General features: G+C 35.1%; 1 pseudogene; it reads right to left on the reverse strand.

Moving 5' to 3' along the window:
* Nucleotides 1-14,942: 14,942 nt before the first annotated feature.
* Nucleotides 14,943-15,575, reverse strand: LOC102924064 (peptidyl-prolyl cis-trans isomerase A pseudogene; annotated as a pseudogene).
* Nucleotides 15,576-16,086: the final 511 nt, after the last annotated feature.

Genomic DNA, 16,086 nt, shown 5'->3' on the forward strand with positions numbered 1-16,086 from the left:
CTTACAAAAGGAAACACAACATTAACTATGGTGATGGCTTTTCTTTCTGTGTTGCAGTTTTTTTCTTTAACATAATGCTATTTTAAGATATTTAGAAAAATGTTTTAAAGTAGCATCAGACAGTATAATGGTGCAAGTTTAAATCTGTAGCCAGATATTTCCTGTCCTGACCACCCAGTCACAAATACCTGTCACCCGCTTCTAAAATTACCTCACGGAGGCTTGTACTAATTATAAATTGTTGGCTGACAGCTCAGGCTTGTTCCTAGCTGACTCTTACACCTAAATTGACCCATATTCCTTATTTACACTCTGCCACATGGCGGTGCCTTTATTAGCATGGCATGTTCATCTCCTGCTCCCTCTGCATCTGCTGGCAACTCCTGACCTTGCCCTTCTCCTTCCCATCATCCTCAGTTTGGTCACCTAGCCTATACTTCCTGTCTGGCTACTGGCCAATCAGTGTTTTATTAAACCAATTTGAGTATTCAAGTGACAAGTTTTTTACAGTGTACAAGAGGATTATTCCACGGCATAAATTCTTTTCAGTCATATTCATCCTAATTATCTTCATGTCCTCTTCACACTCCTGATGGCCTCATCTTCTTCCCAATTAGCCCTTCTCCTAATTTTATCCCCCATGTGTTTATGTATGTGTGTATATGTATGTTTGTATAAGTGTGTGTTTCTGTATGTGTGTGAATGTGTATGTGTCTGTATGTATATAGTGTGTGTGTGTGTGTGTGTGTGTGTGTGTGTGTGTGTGTGTTTACAGGTCTTGAGCAGATAGTGATAGATGTGATGTGTTCATGGTTGCAATGGCCATGTCATATTGAGAAGGTTCCTTTTCATAGCTCTCCTACACATCCTCCAGTTCACACAATCATACAGTCTTTCTGTCCACTTTCTTTATATGGGACTTAAGTATGTTAGAGATGTTCCTTTAGGACTATGAATTTAAAAGTTACTCACTCTTAGAACTTGAGCCAGTTCAATGTGTGTCTCTGCTTTAACCTTCAACCTCTGCAAAAAGAAGTTTCTCTGGCCAAGACAGAGAGCAGTGTTAATCTATTAGTATAAACATCCATATTTAGAAGGCACTATGATAATATGTCCATTTAGCGAAATACCACTACTAAATTTCTCTCTAGGACCTGCATCACCAACCGTAAGCTTTTGATTAGGTTTATAGTACGTGCTAAGTATTATGTTATATGTAGCAGGCCTCAGATCTAATCAGAATGTGGGCATTAACACCCCAAACAATGGTCCCTGTTAAATGGATGGGTACATTTTGCCTACAGGACTTTGCAATATACACAATCCACAGGGGGTAAAACTGTTGATGAACGTTCATCACCAGAGGTCTGCATCATGTCTTCTGCTGCTATGAAACCTGGAAAGCAGAGAGGAAGCTTCCAGGTCAGCTCTAGTTTGAATTCTGTGTCCTGTAAGCAAAATGTGTGACAATCTTAGCAATTGGTGTTATTATCAACTTCTAATGGACAACCAAGAGCAGTGAAAATAGCCTATGTTGTTTTGAGGTCTCTGGAGGCTTCCTAGCCAATAACTCATAGGGAATCAATCCATATTTAGCACTAAGATTTGTCAAGCCATGCAGGAGATTTCCATACAAACTAGACCATTGTTGTTTTATTTTAGTTATTGTATGAATTCATAGAGTCATGACTTTGATACATCTTGAGTTTTGGTTAATCCCCTAGCCCCATCTTTTCTACATACATCCATTCCATCCCAGTTCATCATTCTCGCCCCAAGTATCCCACGTCCACTATATTTCAATAATGACTTTTTTTTAACTGTAGACATCAAAGAAAGCAACACTCACTTGATATTAAACCTCAATGATTCCTGAATTAAAAATCTCTGATTTAAGTGATTTCACTTGGTGAGTGCCAACGAGGTAGCTATTAAAGCAGAAACACACTTTTCACTAATTTAGTCCATTTATGTTTTCACAAAACAAATTAGCTTGTAAAGTGGTCACATGACTTCTCTAAGTCATATCATTCTACCCTGGACTCTCTTCCCAGCACTCTCTTATCTCTGATGTCCTCCAATATTTCCAAGATTTAAAATTTACCTTTCTATATTTACATAATTAGTCCTCCATTTACATAATTGGTTGAATCATCATTTCATATTTGCTTTAACCAATATACTACTTAGTTGGAACATGTTTAAAATTCAATATTTATAATGCTCATAATTACGAAGTTTCTTGTTTTCAAATACTTGTGAAAAATACAAGTCTGATATTCCCTAACTTTCAAATTTTCTATGTGTATAATCATTGTGTTTCCAACATAGCTTTTGAAGCCAGCAATTTATTTCAGATTGTTTGTATGTGCTACTTACTTAATGTTCTTTATATAAATTGTAATTTTGTTTCATTGTAAATTTAATAACCATCATGAATCAATAGCAAATTCTTGGTCTAACCCTTCCTCATTCTGGCTATATCTACATCAACTATAATTAAGCCCATGCCTTCTTTCAGTTTCTCCAAAGAGGTCCATCACTTTAAAATTAATGCTCTTCTGCCAGTATAAGAACCTAGTCATGCAGGATATAGGATATATACAAAGGTAACATTTGAAGGCAAAGTAGATTTTGAGTATCTTCATGAATATTGTTTAATATTGTCCCAGAGCTCTGCATAATACTAACATTGATGCAGAATTAATGAATAAGGATAAGTGAACACATTTAAAATATTGTCCAATGTTTTTTCATGCAAAAATGAATAAAAGTTAAAAAGTGATTTATGTTTTGAAGAAACTGTATCATAGTTTCTAGGTGTCAGTTATAAGAGAAGACAAATTGATGAAAGCTTTCAGAACAGCATAAATGGTCATGTTTTAGGATAGAGTATATGTATCCAAGAAATTAAAAGCCTATATGTTTATATATTTATATGTGCACATATTTATATAGGAATTTAATATAATTTTAATTTCCTGCATTGTAGCATGTTGCTTAGCAACGTTTTTGAGCTTTTTAAATAAATGTAACAGTACAAGTTGATGTCAGTTACATTATTTCTTGGACTATTAAATATCATCTTATGCTAAATTATTAAAATATAGATCCAAGTGGCCTTTATTCATGCCTTTAGCAGTTAAAAGAAAGAGCATTTTAGAACACTGTACTTACTAGTAGTTGACATGATTGCAGCGTTACTATCTAACCACATTGAAAACCAGGGGACTTAGGAATGAGGTAGTTTTTTAGTAAACTGTTGATAAAGTGCTGAGTTTTCTGTGTGGCTTATATGCACTTTTTAACCACAGTGAAAGTGGAGTGGTGGAGTCAGAGACAAAGAGAAAAAGAGAGAGACTTGTAGCACGAGACTAGGGTGTGGTCCTGAGTCAGGGCATGCTTTCATTATTCTTTAACAAATCTCAACTCAGCTTGATTTATGTCCAATAAATGTATCATTTACAGAATTTGATATTTATGTGTATATTTCCTTCATGTAAATTAAAACATAAAGCAAAAGAAAAGTAAATAATTGACCTTAGCAGAGACAATCAAAACGTATTAAATGTTTTTTGGTTGTTGTTCTTGTGGGTTTGTTTGTTTGCATTCTTGCTTGCTTGCTTCTTAGGACATAGCAAACCAGTTCCTAATAAATCTTAACTTAAAAGGATACTGGAAGATCAAGGCCCTCTGAATCAAATAAGCAAGGCTCATAAGAACTCACAGAGACTGAAGCAGCAAGTACAGGGCCTATGCAGGTCTGAACCAGGTCCTCTGTGTATACAATATAGCTTCCAGTGAATGAATGGAGCCGGAAGGTTTCCAATTCTTGTGTCTGTTCATAGGGCTCTTTCCTTCTGTTGGGTTGTCATGTCCAGCTTGGATGTGATGGTTTTGGGTTTATCTTACATTATTTTATTTTGTCATGTTTGATTGTTATTTCTTGGAAGCCTGCTCTTTTCGAATAAGAGACAGAAGGGAAGTGGATCCAGAGGGAAGAGAAAGAGGGGAGAAACTGGGAGGAGTAGGGGAGGGAAAACTGTAATCAGGGTATAGAGAAGATAATCTATTTTCAATAAAAGGAAAGAAAGGAAGGAAGGAAGGAAGGAAGGAAGGAAGAAAGAAAGAAAGAAAGAAAGAAAGAAAGAAAGAAAGAAAGAAAGAAAGAAAGAAAGAAAGAAAGAAAGAAGAAAGAAAATGGCCAGTCACCTGTTACTCACCTCTGTCATTATTGTGCAAAAAGAGTTCCATTATGAAAACCAAGTGCCTATGGCTCTACACCAATAAAACTAATAACGAAAGCAAAAAAAATGATAAATTGTATACACGTATAAAATTTTCAAGGAATGGATAAAAAATTGAACTTCAGAAATTAGAAAGTTAATATACTGATTCTTGGAAATTGAAATATTTGAAAAGATATGATCAAGCTCATGAAAGAAATAAAAAAAAATCTAATAAAAAATTGACAGCAGATGAGCTCCAGGCTTCAAATCTGCCTTGCTTTGCAGGGCTTCCAGGAGCTTTCTGTTGTTTTAGCCTCTCCACTCCAATGAATGAAATGATACTGATTGAGGGGAAACATGTGACTTTAATAGTTTGATTTTTCATTGAATATTTTACTGTGTTAATGCTCATTATTTACACATTGGTATCATGTATACCGGATGTTCTGTCTTATGTCAGTAAAATCCACAGTCCAAAAACATCAATAAAAAATGAATAAACTAAAATTTCAAGGACAAGACTACCTATATTTCATATCGAACTAACATCTGAAATCAGCAAATATAAAGCAAATGACTTTCCTGAGATATCCTGAGTGACAAGTGAGCAAGTTCAATCCCAGAAGAAATTAGTACACAGAATATATTTGAAGAAGTAATTATCTAAAGTGAGAAACTCAATAGTTCTTCACACACCGAAATAAGAAACTTTTTGAAGTAAATTTGTTAATAGAGGGTAAAATGCAATCCTCTACATTCTGTTCTTAAGAATAAAGTACTTGCCTTACTTCACTAGTATCATAAGTTAAAAAAAAAAATAAAGAAGAAGGATGGCACCCATAAACATACTAATATGGAAAGGGGACATCACCTAAGGCCTCAACCCTACAAAAAGACTAGAGGCAACTACGGAATGCTGAGTGAGAGAAATAGTCTTCCCCAGGGAAGAGCACACCAGTGACAAAAAGAATTACAAACAAAATCTGTCCAACTGGAAATTTGTCACTGTTTAAGGGACCTGAAATCTATTGGGTGAGTTGGACATTGCATGGTTACAGAAATAAAAATATTACATTACCTGATTAAACTTATTTTGTTCAGGTGACTCTTCCCAAGTTAAAAATATTAAGAAACTTTGGTCGGTTGCTGGTTTTTAATCTGATTGTACTAACCATTGAAAGGTTGGTAAGTTTAGTCAATTGAAATTTCAAAAAGAACCATCTACACATTGTATTATTCTTGAAATTTTCTTTTCATAATAATGTATAATTAAGACTTTATCTTCATATCCATTATGATTTGGAGTATTTGAAAGCCACTGAAATATGTGGCTTGAATGGCATACTTCAAAAAATTGATACATATATGGATGTAATAGCCATTAATGCAAAAAAGACCATGAATTTGAAAGAAAGCAAGGAAGGATATGAAGGACAGTTTGGAGAGAGAAAAGAAAAGGACAGGGTTATGTAATTATGTTATAATCTCAAAATATAAAAGAAATCATTTTTAAAATGAGGCTGAAGGCAAGGCTGACACTATTAGATGGGATCATATCTGTCAGTGGATATACCTCTTAATAGCTCCAGTTCTTCCTAAGCAGGATCTACTTACTCTGAGCCTTGCTGCAACATTTCCCTCTGAAAGTCTTTGTCAGTGTGTTGAGGAGCACATGCCCATCATTTTATAAAACAGTTTATCTCTTATACTGTTTTGGCTTGGCTATTTAGTTCTTCTAACAACTTACCTAGTTCTTTTGCATTTCACTAACCAGCTCCGGCTCTTGTTGTCTAGCCTGAAGGACAAGAGACTTCAAGAGCCACATTAAGACTTTACTGAATTCCCATAAATAATTTGAAATACTTGATATGTTAGAAACACCTCAATATATCCATATTGTACACACCATTCTTGGATGGTAAAATGCAGTTTAAAGTACTCTTTCCACTAAAATTAACCAGATCATTTTTGCCTATACCCTAATATAATAATTTCATTGTTTTTTATTCATTTATGTACCCATTAAATATCCCCATTGAAATATAGAAATGTTATTATGTTTATATTCTTCTTTACCTTATTTACAAGAAATTGTATTCCTATACCATATCTGGAAAACCATTGAAGATTTTCTGTAATACAAATATGACAAGAACTCTTTTTTTTTTTTTTTTTTTTTTTTTTTGGTTTTTCGAGACAGGGTTTCTCTGTGTAGCTTTGCGCCTTTCCTGGAGCTCACTTGGTAGCCCAGGCTGGCCTCGAACTCACAGAGATCCGCCTGGCTCTGCCTCCCGAGTGCTGGGATTAAAGGCGTGCGCCACCAACGCCCGGCAGACAAGAACTCTTAAAGTTCATAACACAATGATGTTAAAAGCAAGACATTTTTTTATCTAGAATTGGATGGGACAATAGGTACTCAGATGTAAATTTTTTGTTTCTTTCTGAAATAGCATGTAAGAACCCTGCAGTTTACATGTGTAACCTAGACTTGGGTGTCTTAAAGTTGACCATTAAAAATTAAGAATGTTGTTAAAGTATCATGGATAATGGATAGAAAGAAGTGTCCTAGGCAAAAGGAGGCATAGAAAGAAATACAGAGAAATGGATTGCAATAGACTGGAACTGCATAGCAAGAGAGAGTCTGGTTGAAATAAAAGAAGTTAAAAAAAAACCTGAAGTAAACAAAGAATAAGATTTCTAAGCCTAGTGTTGGAATCTCTTTGTGGCTGCTTACAGAGCATGTTAATATTTCATCTTTATCATATATGTAAAGGATAAGTCACCAAAATTCCTAAAGAAAGAAATGTGTTCTCAAAAAATTCTCTTTAACTTTATGGAAAAACACAAATCATAGAGGCTGCCATCATGCTGAAGAGCAAACTGTGAGTCAGCTGGTCTTATTTTACAGGATGGAAGCTTATAACTTAGATTAAAGAGGTACTAATCCAGATGGAGAGAAGTTGTAACATGTGAGACAAGGAATATAGTGAGCAAATAGAAAATGGAGACAGATACTGATGAAAAGAACTAAATCAGAAAGTTTGGGCTTAGAATTCACTAGTCTTGGTGGGAAATATCACATGTTTAATCTTAAGCAGGTTAAAATGGAGGTTTCTATAATGCCCCTAATTATCATGGCTAGGCAGTTGGACATAAACTCAGAGGAGAGGCCTGGACAATCATTTAGCATTCATCCCACGATTTAGACCATACATACACATATCACAATAAAGTTAGTATAGAGGTGATATCAGATCTTCAAAGAAAGTTCCATTTCCATCTCATGCAATGCAGGAACAAATAGAAGGAGTCAGAATAGAAAAAAAAAAGGCCAGAGAAAACTCACACGAGAAAGTACAGTCACATAAGCAATGAATAAAGAACAAAAAGTAGTATTCAAAGTATTCATGAGGTTTAATATCACTATTTGGAGGTCTGTAGACAAACGGTGTTGTGTACCAAATGAACAAATTTATCCTGACATTTTTAAATGTTTCAGAATTTGGGATGTAGATAGAAGTCAAGGAAATCCATCAGTGGAAGGAAGGCAATCAGGAAAGACTCTTTTAGTCATATTTACATAATCAGAGAACTTTCAGTCTAGTTAGATAAATTCACCACACACACACACAGAGAGAGAGAGAGAGAGAGAGAGAGAGAGAGAGAGAGAGAGAGAGAGAGAGAGAGAGAGAGAGAGATATGCATATATTTGTATGCATGTGAAGAAGCCACTGGGTTTGTGATATTTGCAGGTATTGAAAAATGTGTGATACATTTGGAGCAAATGAGAGTTTGAAACACAGAGCATGTAATATGATGTAGGGTAATTGAGATGGCATGAAATAGGCTGAAAACACTTTGAAAATAAATAAAGAGCAACGTTCTAGTTACAGTTCAACGTTCTTCTGTATGTTGCTTTCAGCACTGAATTCAGCAGTACGACAAGACTGTTTTTACAGCACAATGAAATGTTGGGATACTTCTAGATGTGAACATGTGCCTACATAAAGACGCAGTTTCTGATCTCACTGCCCTTTCTTCAAAGAATCTGCCGTGTCCATTGCCCGAGGAAGCCATCAAAATTAAAGGCTATACTTTTTTCTCTAGGGCATCAAAGTTTTGATATTTTAGGAGTTCAAACTTTTGAATATAAAAATAATACTAGAGACCTTAGAACTAGGGTAATGCATACTTCATTTGAAACAACGCTTTTATTATTCAAGCAGGCTTGGGGATATCTTAAAAGAAAGATAACTTAAAACTCGGTGATTTAAACATGGTGCATCCCACTCTTATAAGCACCTAAGACTGAGATCCAGTCTGAAATGGACAGTTGCATTATTGGACAGTTGAGTCTTGACTCTTTCATGGTTTTTTCTTATAGGATTTTAATTTGGAGTTAACATTCATTTGTTGTTTTCACCTTTGAGAAACCCCAAATGATGGTGTTATCTCTTCAAACTAGGATGGTTGGCAATTTCAGCAGATGCCCTCATTTACAAAGTTGCATTCATTCCTTTTCTTCTTTGCCTTCAATCTTAGCTGCAACCTGATTTCCCCTCTAATTTATGGGTCTTTGGTAAAATTTGAAAATATTACTGCAAATTTAATATTATTTTTTTCTTTGTGTGTTTATGTATGTATATGTCACACAAGTGAATGAGTGTGTGTGTGCATGGATGTGCACGCGCACATGCGTGCGTGCGTGTGTGCGTGTGTGTGTGCGTGTGTGTGTGTGCATGCGTGTGTGTGTGTGTGTGTGTGTGTGTGTGTGTATGTATGCATCAATGTATGCTGCATCCCTACAGTGCATGTTTGGGGTTCAGAGGTAACCTAGGTAACCTGTTCTTGCCTTCTATAACCTCACCACCATACCCAGTTGTATGCTGGTTCTTGGCTTTGAATTCACATCCTCCCTCTTGCACAAGCTCTGTTTTCATTCAGATAGGCATCGGCTCAAATGTCAGTATTATTAACTTCTAAAAAGTCAGATTTTCCAAATTCAAGTAAATTTGAGTTCTTTTAAATTTGCGATTACAAATTTATGTGTATAATGTATTTGTTTACTTTTAATGGTAGATGTTTGGTCTCTGGGTAGGAAATTTTATAAGGACAAAGATTTAGCTGAGGGTTTCAGAACTCGGAATCCTTGAAACAGGATTTTATGCCAACTTCATAAAATTCCAAAGGTGTATTTTTATGTTCTTAGTGTGACATCCAAATTTCAAGAAATAAATAAAAAGAGAAGAAACAAGAATGTGACAGACAAATTACCTGGTTACAGACAGAACGTGTCGAAAGCAGTCTTTCCAATGTCAGAGGAGAGAAATGCCCATTATAAATATTGAGGAGAGTTGTTTAACCTCGCTGTTGTTAATTAACAGACTCAGGAGAGCTGTCTGCTAATGTGCTAAAGCCATGCCCCTGTTAGCCACTGTGCTATCTCACATCTAACCCAGTGATTTTCTTCTAGCATTTTCATTGTTTAAATTGCCCATGAAATCCTTGGTTTTCAGATCGTCTACAGGACAATTCCTAACACTTTGCTTCTTGCCTTGTTAATAAATATTTTCAATAAAATACTTGACACATAGTTGCTTGAGTGCTATGATATTTTATCTTCCCCAAAAAAAGTATTCTTAACTAAAAATAAGCCATTTGTTTAATGTCACAATGAGAAAGTTGTTCATGTCATACCTCTTCATGGATCTTTGGTCACATACAAAACTATGGTAACCTAGAAAAAAGGCTAAGATACAGTCACTGTTTTATGAATGGTAAGGTCTCCAATTAAGATTTAAGGATTTCATAATAGAGAAAGGAAAATTGACATCAAAGGTCATAATTTATGACCTACCAGCTTATAACTTATTAAACATAACTAGTTTCTCCTACTCTGGACGAATATAGAATTCTCCAGGCTAGGTTACAAAGGCAGTTAAAGCAAAGGAAATCTTCGGAAGCATGTGCTTGATCTTTAAGTTCTTGATAAGAAGTCTGGCTCAGAAAACCAAAATAAAAAATGCACTAGTACAGCCCAAAGTCATATTCCAGGAAAAGGAAATGTCCGAACTAAATTTTTTGAATGAATGCAAGGATGGACCTTGAACCTGTGCCTTTTTTTTTTTGTGGAGTCTGATACTGTTAACCTATATTTAAATTGTGTGGGCATTACAGAGCAGAGAGAATTTCATGGGGTGTCTGAAGAAACACATGTGTGTGTGTGTGCACACACATATTTGTGTGTATGTATGTATGTGTGTGTATGTATGTATGTATGTATGTATGTATATATATATAAGAACTTTTGAGTTATCATAATGTATAGTACATGTAACATGCAAAGTATTTAAATCAATCTGTAAGAGAAATTTTTCCAGTAAATGATTAAGAATGATACATATATACATTATGTATATGAATACATAACATGATATATATATATTATATATTATATATTTATATAAAGAGCAAGAAGTGAGGTGACACTGTATTTTATCTGGATCACAAATCATGCCTACATGCTCACTTTTTACTTTTATTAATAAAAGAAAATTTTACCATCTGTATTAGGAATGACTAATTTATCAGGTCCTTGCTTTTGTATTATATATTAGCTGCCTTTTACAAATTACCTTCTTATTCATTTACTGGAAAATTTCACTTACAGATTGATTTAAATACTTTGCATGTTACATATGTTATATATTATAACTCAGTGTTCCAATAAATATCCACAGTTTCAAAATAATTAAATTGGGATATAATAAAGGAGCTGAAATTCATTTACTTTCAGTCTTCTCTCAGTTTAGCTACTCAGTTGTTTTAATGACAGTTTGAGTTTTATATCTTTTTCTTGTCAAATTTATTTTGAAATCAGCTATATTGATGAGAAACGTACTTCAGAACACTGTCTTCACTTCTGAGTATTAGTGTGTGCAGCACGAATCTTAAAAGGTCTTATTAATAAAATCAAACCTGGAGCAAGGTATTGGGGTGAATGCTGGAAGATCAGAGAAGCAGAATAAGCCACAACCACCTCACCTCACCAATTCCTCAGCTGATCCTGTTCCCTCAGACTGGAAGCCTTCATGTCCTCCTCCAAATAGATCTCAGCTGAACTGTTTCTCAAAAGCCTGAAAGCTTAACCAGCTCTAGTTCCTCATCCTCACACCTTAAATACCTTTCTGCTTCCTGCCATCACTTCCTGGGATTAAAGGCTCTTGTTACCATGCCTGGCTGTTTCTAGTGTGGCCTTGAACTCACAGAGATCCAGGTGGATCTCTGCCTCTGGAACGCTAGGATTAAATGTGTGAATGCCACCATTTTCTGGCCTCTATATCTAGTGGCTGTTCTGTTCTCTGACCCCAGATAAGTTTATTAGGGTGTATGATATATTGGGGAACACATTATCACCAGAGATGTGTCTCAATTAAGCTCTTTGTGTCTGTCCACCTGGAAATAAAATTTTGACTTTTTAAATTACTGTATTCAACAATGCAGTCATTACAGTATATATTCTGAAGTAATTTTTGAATGAAATAAAAACATAATGATTTACTTGTTATTGAACCGAAATTGTACTGAAACTTGAGAATTCTTAGGTAATTGTCTTCCCACATTAATATAAATTAGGAATTCTTATATTGTTCATCTTCTACAGATTTCATACTGTATAAGATATTGACCTTAAAAATCATTACCATGCTTCTATACACTTATTCTAGGTGAAGATCACTTACATGCAGTGCATACTAATTTTATATACAGTTGTTATTTAATGAGTAGCCTCTGTATTATGTTCTTTATATTACAAATTTAAGGTAATCTGTTTTGCTAAAATAGCTCCTCTTATCACTTAATAACTTTAGTTCTTTTAAAAATTACTGTAAATGTAACTTGTGGAGTAAATATGCTGCATGCCTATGTGAGAGTCAAGAAGAAGATCCATCACATAAAAGGGTTATGTGCAGAGTTCTTTATTCCAGTGTCTGTTGATCTCATATTCTAAAGAGATGGTGGACAGATACCTATAATTTGATAATAGAATCTAAAATTTGTCCTCTGAGGATCAAGTCTTTATCTCTCTCATTTATGCAAAAAAGAAAATAATGTATCTTTTAGAAGAGAGTGAGAACCCAAGAATGTAAGACTCACTAGAGGGGAGGATGATTCTGCATGCTCCTCAGACATGGGACAAACCCACACCATCTGTTACCAAGGGGGAATGGTGATGTTCACAGAGGAGTTCAGCCCGTGCTTCTGCCATGGACGATTAGAACTGCTGATACATAACCTTACATAGGAACTCAGAGAAAAGGAAATGAACACATAATTCTGACCTCCAGAAAATAGTCTCATACAGCAAGGGTTCATTGTTATCCCAAAGAATCTGACCTTACTTCTCACAGGCAGACTCTATTTTCCTATTGTAGATGAGCAATTTCATATTGAACAGTTTCATTCTGTGACCCTATAAAGTGAAGTGAAAACAGGATTGTTGGGAAGTATATCCAGCATAAAAAGCTTCTTCTCACTGATGCACTGATGCCTGTAATTTCATTAGTCCTGGCTTTCCTGGAACTCACTATGTAAACCAGGCTCATCTTGGGGTAGAGATCTGCCTACCTCTCCCTCCCAAGTACTGAGGTTAAAGTCTGTGCTACCACTCCCAGCTCGACGGTCACTTGTTTAGGGGCGCAGCTTCACTCCATTTTAATTTACCACCCTATCAGTAAGATTTCTTAATATTTAAGACACCTAAATCTTGAAAAATGTTCTACCTAACATTGTCTATTGGGGACACTAATCCAATTCTTAACTCTATGGCATTGATGTACAAAAAAAAAAAAACACTGATAGCTAACTAAAGCAGGTACTTCACTCATCTCAGTGTGAGAGGACACTCACCATAGGTTCACCATGATACCAAAATAGGTTTGGTAGAACCTTTTTCAAGATTTAGGTGTTTGATAATTTTTTAAAAAATCTTAAAGATTCAAGTACTCCCTTTGAATAGTTCAGTCAAAAAACAGTAGCGGGTCTATGACTTGAATAAGAGGGAGGTTCAATGAATGAGCTAAGGTGGGCAATTTTCAATAGGGATTCCAAGAAAGACTTTATGATATATATATATATATATATATATATATATATATATATATATATATACCCAATAAGAGACATGCAAGCAACATACTGGATATGGCAAAAGAGACAAATGAATATTTGCTAAATGAAACAGTGAATGCCCTTTTACCATTCTATACTTGTGATAGTGAGTGTTCATTACTAACCCAACAGAATCTAGAATCACCTGGGATATAAGAGTAAAGACATGCTGGTGAAGAATTATGTGGACTAGACAGAGGAAACACCTGTGAAGAATTATTTTGATTAGTTTAATTGGGGTGAGATGACCCACTCTGGAACTGGCTAACGTCAGTCTTTGGGTTTGTATCCTACAGTCCATCAAATGGAGACTAGCTCAAGACAAGCAGTCGTTGTTGTCTTCTGTCTAAATAAGGATTCAATTTGACAAGCTTCCTCAAGGTCTTTCTGCTAAGACTCCTTTGACATGATAGACTGGACTGTAACCTAGAACTCGGAGCCAAATCAAACCATTTTCTCTTATGTTGCTTTTGACAAAGAATTTTATCACAGAAATAGGTAAACGACCCAACACACAATGATTTGCTAAATCTAGAGAAACTAAAAGAAGAGGAGGAGGAGAAAAAGGAGGAGTTAATGGAAAGGGAAGAGGAAGAGGATAGAAAAAAGCAAATATCAGAGTTTGATTTATTATTCTCACAAATTTTTGATGATCTAAAATTTATTATGATGTGGGTAAAGAGCTAACTAGGTAAGAAGCTGAAACTTTAATACTAGATCAGACATCTTAATGTCTGAAACATGATACTAATTCAACCACATTAAAGAAACTGAAAAATCATAGCATCTACTTCTAGTAGGAAGAGAACATATATTCAGAATAGTGCTGAAGGAAATATAGAGTAGATATGATATAGGAATTATTATATAGTTAGTAATAATATTTCTCTCAAACTTTTTGATGTATGATACCATGAAAAATTTATTCTTCCTTTCATTTGGGAATTAATTTCATATCATAAAAAGTAATATTTTAGCAATGGTTGTGAATTAGAAGTATAATTTTAATTCTTGCTAAACCCTGTTTCTTCCTGCACATCAACATTGTTAGTCTTTTCCTCAGTCAAGGCTTCAGTAAAAATGTTAAATGGAAACTTTGACTTCAGTGTAGTTCTCTGAAAACATAAATGACAGATCAATTAGATGGGGTTTTTTTTGTTTGACTATTTTTGATACTTTATTATTATCTATTTAAGGCTGATAATCAGATTGTCATATAGTTTAATAGACTTCAATATTCTTGAAATTCAATGTTTAGCTAAAGAGTTGCTTATATTGATTCAGGGTACTATGTAAGAACATTCTGTAAGTGATAAGATGTTTTGTGATTCATTCTTTGATTCATCCCTACATAATTATCTCCTCAATAGTCCATCTATTTCATAGGTTTATTCTAATTTCTAAATTCAAATATATTTAAAATACCTTTCCTATACTATCAATCCTCAAACAATAAATCTAGATCCTTTTTTTTTCTTACTTAGTTTTTATTCATAATCATAAACTTAACTCTGCAATCCAGCTAGGCTTGGGGGGGGCGTAATAAGGAGAACATGGAACCCAGAGAACTTCAGTGAGAGCGGAGATTACAGGGTACTGCGAGCAGATGGGGTGGGGGTGCTCTCCTGAGCTGCAGAAGGAATGGTCTGGTGGGTAGGAAGCCCGCAAGTCAAAAGAATTAAAGTTGTCCACAGTCGGAAATGGTGATCTTCTTGCTGATCTTGCCATTCCTGGACCAAAAACGCTCCATGGCTTCCCCAACGTTCATGCCTTCTTTCACCTTCCTGAAGACCACGTGTTTGCCATCCAGCCACGCAGTCTTGGCGGTGCAGATGAAAAACTGGGAACCATTTGTGTTTGGTCCAGCATTTGCCATGGACAAGATGCCAGGACCTGCATGCTTCAGGACGAAGTTCTCATCCTCAAATTTCTCTCCGTAGAATGGATCTGCCGCCAGTGCCATTATGGCGTGTGAAGTCACCACCCTGCCACATGAATCCTGGAATAATCCCGTGAAAGGAGGAACCCTTATATCCAAATCCTTTCTCTCCAGTGCTCAGGGCTCAGAACTTTTCTGCTGTCTTTGGAACTTTGTCTGCAAATAACACAAAGGAGACATGGCCCAAGGGCTCGCCATTCGGCCGTGATGTCGAAGAACATGGTGGGGTTGACCATGGCTGCAGGAAGCCGCGACAGATTAATATAAATCTGCTTAAAAAAAAAAACAAAACTTGAGATCATGAGAGGTATCTCACATTTCAAGTCATTGACAAAGAAGAGATGGAAAATTTAATGCATAAAGAGAAAATGCATGATTTCACAGTGAGTACCAAGGTCTTAAAATGAAGCAAAGTGAACATTTAAGCAAGATTTCTCTGTATAGACTTGACTTTTAGTAAAATATAACATGATATATTAATTATATTAAAATGCATACAATCATGTAATTCATTAAAATTTTGTGTAGAAATGACTTTGAGCAATGTATGTATTACTCTTAATAATTCTTTAACTTAAACCCTCTTTTCCACTGTCATGAATTATATTTACTGTTACACTTAGATGAATGTATATATATATATATATATATATATATATATATATATATATATATATATAGAGAGAGAGAGAGAGAGAGAGAGAGACAGAGAGAGAGACAGAGAGAGAGAGAGAGAGATAGTGTATA

Source organism: Peromyscus maniculatus, chromosome 3 (genome assembly GCF_049852395.1).
Source record: "Peromyscus maniculatus bairdii isolate BWxNUB_F1_BW_parent chromosome 3, HU_Pman_BW_mat_3.1, whole genome shotgun sequence".
Taxonomy (NCBI): domain Eukaryota; kingdom Metazoa; phylum Chordata; class Mammalia; order Rodentia; family Cricetidae; genus Peromyscus; species Peromyscus maniculatus.